This window comes from Thalia democratica, chromosome 1 (genome assembly GCF_965202585.1).
Source record: "Thalia democratica chromosome 1, ktThaDemo2.hap1.1, whole genome shotgun sequence".
Taxonomy (NCBI): domain Eukaryota; kingdom Metazoa; phylum Chordata; class Thaliacea; order Salpida; family Salpidae; genus Thalia; species Thalia democratica.
In genome coordinates, this window is record NC_139165.1 from 87,819,060 (window position 1) to 87,824,974 (window position 5,915).

At 23.5% G+C, this 5,915-nt stretch overlaps 1 non-coding gene across 1 annotated transcript; it reads right to left on the reverse strand.

The window, feature by feature from the left end:
* Positions 1–5,576: 5,576 nt before the first annotated feature.
* Trnaa-cgc (transfer RNA alanine (anticodon CGC)) lies at positions 5,577–5,648 on the reverse strand. The gene has a single exon. It is a non-coding gene; the product is annotated as a tRNA-Ala (tRNA).
* Between the last annotated feature and the right edge of the window lie 267 nt (positions 5,649–5,915).

Genomic DNA, 5,915 nt, shown 5'->3' on the forward strand with positions numbered 1-5,915 from the left:
ATCGTGTTATATATAAAAAAAAATTAAATTAAATTTTTTAACCAAATATGATTTTTAGTTAATCTAACAACATTGCTTTTTATTTTTTTGACTAAAATTGATTCTATTAGTTTTTGTTAAAATATAAAATATTACCATTTTAGGCCAATTATCAAAAACTCACTCTTTTTTGAACTTCTAAGCTTAGACATGTTGCATCATCGCAAAACTATAAATAAATTTTTGCAATAAAAAAAATTTAATTTATAATAAATTTTATTTTAAGTTGTTAAAAGAAGTTTACATCGTAATATATTACAATATTTATTAGTTTTTTACATATTTATACTTTGCCCTAAATTTTTTACACTAAATATATTGTAATCTTAGGTTGTCAAAAGAAAATATTAAATTACATTATTTTTAGTAGAGAATATTTAATTTTATTTGTTATAAATTACCTTAGTACACAAACTTTGGGTTTCATTTCTTTCTGCAACAACTTTTTCATACTCTGTCCTCAAACTGCACATTTTATTTTATATTACAAAACTTAAAACATCCGATAAAATATTTATTAATTTCAACCATTGAAAGTCAGAAAAAGTTTTAAAAGATTAGTATTTAAAAAATAGATCTAAAAGTATAAAACTTCTAAAGTTTTTAAGTATATTGACAGAACTTTTTTTTTTGATAGTGTATAAATATAAGTAAAAAAAGCTTGAATTTTTACTACTTTGTCAACATTACTAACGATTGAAATTGAGTTTGCATATGTGATATTTCATTTTTTATTTTTTCACAAAATTCAAGAATATTGCTTGCTCCCAAACTGGTGTTCACAAACGGATTTGCACGCTGTAAAACAATATTTGTATTAATCTTAATAATTTATAAACATTTATTAAAAAAATTTAATCGAAAAGTAAAAAAAAAACAGTTACGTTTAATTTTCAAATTTTCTCTATTGCTAACTAAAATATTTTTATAGTACAAACTTACAATTCCGTTAGAATTGTGAGGAATCATCAAGAATAATTGTTAGGAATCAATTTTAAAATAGTGCTTAAATATTATACAAGTATACCTGAAAATAAATCAACAAAGTTTATAAACAAAAAATCACTGTTAAGTCTTGTATAAAAAATGTTAATAAAAGCCAATTTAAGACTGATAAATTGAAGCTAAGGTGTTGTGTTTCTAAGTTTTCTAACTTTAGATGTCAAACTAAATGTATAAATCAGCCTTGTAGATAAAAATGTATACTTTATTTTTAATAAACATATTTTATTTCATAAATGCTTATGTTGTACTAAGCTGTTCTTTTTAATAATCTGTAATTCCTTTAAACTTTCTATTTACTAGTTAAAGTGTTAAACTGTTCAGACTATAAAGAAATGGTTAGCCTAACTAAAAAGTATTCAATGTCATTTTAATCACATTAAATAAATATTGTTATATATTACAAGCTGCACAATGCACATACATACGTTAAAGGTTAACTATTATAGAAGTTTTAAGCTATTTTAATGTTTAGCCTCAAGGAAAAATACAAAACAAAGTTAACTTTAATTGCTATAAATAATACTAGTTCCAAATTTTAACTACTGCTTTTTTTTAAACTCTCATTTTTAAAACTGACTGAACATAAAAAAAAACCGTTATTAAAAGATATTTTACATTTCCTGTAATATGAAACATTCATTTTATAAAATCAAAATACAGTTTTACCAAGTTTTATATTCTTGTTATTTCCGACTTTTAGTACTAGTTGTTAAATTAGTTAAAAAATAAAATACATAAAAATTTTTTAAAAATTTAAATTTTTTATAAGCTATTCATAATAAACCACTATTTATGAAAAATCAAAATAAATGAGTATTTTAACTAAAATAATGTTTATATATCATATTTTTTCTTACTTTCTTTCAAAATATTTAAAACTTTTATTTTACAAGTTTTTAAAGTATTTGGGAGAAAGTAAAGAAAAAACTGAAGAATATAAATAAAAACTTTAATAAAAATTATTTATTTTTGATGAACTGTTGTTTAAAAATTTTAGTTAAAAAAATAAAAAAATGTACTAACGCGTAGTATGAAACGCTAGAGCTGTTGTTTCTTACAGTCACAAATTAAATTTCACGGTTTTTGTTTTACTATCAAATTTACTTAAGAATTATTTTACTTTTTAATTTAATCCATTCGGACTTCAAAACCTCGATAAATCGGAGCTGCAAGTTTAAAATGTGCCTCCTGCATTTTAATCGCCATGTTAATCAAATATCACATTCTTGCGTTGTTGCAAATTCACTACAACCGGTGAACAATAAGACAGGTATTGACAAGCTGAACTCGAGCGGGGCAACTCGATCAGGGACAACTTGAGAAAGAATTGGAAGATCAGGGCATTTATTTAGAGAATTGTTTCTATGTTATTTAGATTATCTTCTAAAAACTTAGGTAAATATACTTTCTGTGCTCTACTATATAGAGTTTTAATCAGACAAACTTTCTACGTTTGCTACAAAAGGATTGAAAACTCATAATCTAAAAACAAGAACAAACGAGCATGTTCAAAAAGGTATTATCTCGCACATCAGTGTAAAAACGATAAAAAGAATGCAGCAGTCAAAAAATCGTTGAAAAAATCAGCTATAGCTGAACATTTAGCAAACTTTACCTCTTGTAGAAAAAATTTAGATTTTTTTTAATTTAGTACTATGGGAAATGTTCAAGTACTTTAGAACTAATAAGACTAGAAGTCATTCTATTATACTTAAATATTTATAGTTTATGTAAAAAGGTATAATTTAACTACTATTTAGCCTTAATTAGTTATAAGCCATTTTGTTTAACTTTAAATTTTACTTATGTTGATTACGATTGAATTAAGTTAATTGATGATTGAATTTAATGTTTAAATTATAATTTACCTAAGGAAAATTGATTAGATATATTGGAAAAGAAAGAATATGAGTCATTTTGTTTTTTCAGTAAAGTTAAAAAATAAGCCTGATGTTTAAATTGTTAAAATCTTACCACGTAATCAGTTTGCTACAAAATAAGATGAATGCTTTTATCAAGGACGGAGTTGACATTACATATACTTTTATACGCGTATCTATCCCCATTTATCTAACCAATAAGTACATTAGTTGATTTTTAGACTTTTACTATAATTTTTTTGGTTTTTGTCATCATTGTTTTATTTGTTCATAAAAAATAGATTAGATCAGTGGTCTTCACAGTACTAGTGCACATTTTATTGGTATACAAAAACATGTCACCATAAGGTAAAAGGTTCAAAAAAACCTCAAGATTTTTATTTTGCTTTGAAACACCTAAATACTAAGTAAACTTTTAAAAACTGCCCGCAAAAATGCTTAGTTTTTTTTTTGCTAAATATCATAAACTCTGAAAATGTTTTATGCAAGTTTCCATATGGATTTCGTCTATGTGAGGTTCGTGCACCCTAAAAATTTTCGTGAACCTTAAAAAAGTTTCTTGCACAACTTGAAGACTGCTAGTCTAGATTATTGCAAACAATTTAAAAATATGTTTATTGTAATTCATTACAGTTTTTAGAAACTTTAAATAGTTTTATATAGTTTTTATTACCAAAATATTATTCACTACCTTAGCTTACTGAGAGTTATTTAAATATTAAAAATAAATCGTTCTTATGATTTTAAGAAATATACTGGTAAAGTAAAATAGTTTATGAAAATGTGTATTAACTCTTTATATCCAAAAGAAAAAGTAGCTTGAGAGCATTGAATTCTCCACTGCTGGTTTAGAAAAACAGTGCTCTGCCACTTAGCTATATCACAATATAAAATATTTTCAGTATTTGCACTTTAATTCAGCGTTCGACATAAAAGTGCTTGTATAAATCAATGATCTTCATATAACGTTGTAACGTTAAGTATTTTTTGACTAGTTAACTTTTATTAAAGTTTAATAAAGTTTAAACGGTTTTTACATAAATTCACATTTTCAAACTTTTAGATACAATTTATTTAATAAGCCAAACTTTAAAATATTACACCAAAATTTGAAATATTTTTATATTGCTCAATAAAAAGCAATATGAAAAAATTTACTAAGGTACATAATTTACTTCATAAAGTTTAATGTTAATTTATAAAAAAAAAATTTAATCAAAGTTTTGATAACATTTTGCAACAGAATTAAACTTAAAACTAAAACTTTAGCATACAAACTTACAAAACATACCTTTATAAAGGATTTATTTTTTTCCTTTGTTTTTATACTAGTATATATTTTTAAAAGTTAAAAAATGATTGCTTTTTTTTAATTGAAACTCATTTACTTTAGATGTCAGAAATTTCCTTGAGTTTGTAATTTATAATTAATACCTTTAATACTGTTCTATACTACGGATAAAACTATAAAATTATAAAAAAAAAGTATGAAATTTTTAGAATGTTTTTATACTTTTTAATTTATATAAACACTGGCATATAATTAACTATCTTTATACAGTCCTAATATAAAGTTCTCACGACTTAGTTAAAACAGTTGAACTATGTTTAAAAAGTGTTTTTCATTGCCTTAGCATGCATAAAGGTTTTGTTTGGCAAAATAAACTTTAAGTTTATTAAATGTTTTCAAGTTCTATATAATAGTAAAAGTGTTTGTGAAAAGTTAAGTATTTGATAAGCATAATAAATACAAAGGTAAGATATTTGAAACTCTTAATTTATACATTTTATAGTAAACAAAGCCTTACAAACTACTTAATATATTTAAAAAAGCTTACATTATTTAAAAATTAATATTTTAGTGAGGTATAAGCAAAAAGGTAGTGTAACTAGGATTAGACCTGGATGGGAACGTTAATTACTTACCATCAGTGGCGACGCGTGGTCTTTTTGTAAGGGGTCACTGTAAACTGACATTGTAAAGTAAAAATTCCCTTACTTTGAAACATTCATATCTTTTAGATATTTTTAGATATTTTTTTATAATTTAAACTTTTCTAGAAATATAAGGAAAATCAAATATAAATATTTGCTTGAATGAAGTTTTATACATACACAACATAAAAGTTAAAAAAAAGCTACAGTTGAAAAACAAATTAAAACAAAGCAATTTATATCAAAATGTAGTAAACTCCTCAAAAAAAAAATTTATTTATATACTTTTGATTAAATAAAATTTATTACACAAAAAAATAATTCATAAGTTTTTTTTAATTATTAATCACTTAAAGTTTGTAAAAAAAATTAACCGTAAAGATAAATCTCGAAAACCTTAGATTAAAACTATATAAACTGAAATATAGAAGGTTTTAGAGAACAAATTATTTGAAAGATTATTGTTAAACTTCTTGATTATGTATAAAATATGTTTAACTTACCTTTTTTTAATTATATATTTATAAAATTAAAGTTTTAGCTGTATTAATATATATTGTCTTCTTTTTTTTCTCAAAACCATTAATTTAAACTTTTTTTGTAAGGTTTATTATATACAAATCAAAGCTATTAAATTATACTCTGCTTTTTAGTACATAATTGTAAATACAAAAAATTATGCAACTTTTGAATTAAGCTAAAATAAACCAAAAAACGTGGAGATGCCGGGAATTGAACCCGGGGCCTCACGCATGCGAAGCGCGCGCTCTACCCCTGAGCTACATCCCCACACGTCAGTTCAACAATAGTTTGCTATATCTACTACTCTATATACTACTTATTCATATATTTCCACTGTGTGCTGCACAGTGTACACTTAAATAATACCAATGACTAAGTAGGCTGTGTAAATAAAAATTTAAATCTTTTTTGTAAGAAGTAAATGAATTATATAAAAAACTTGTTTAATTGTACAACATTTTTTTCTCAACGGTTAATAATAAAAACTTTCATTTTGCCCGCATTGTAACTTTAAATATTTTTTTATTTAATTTA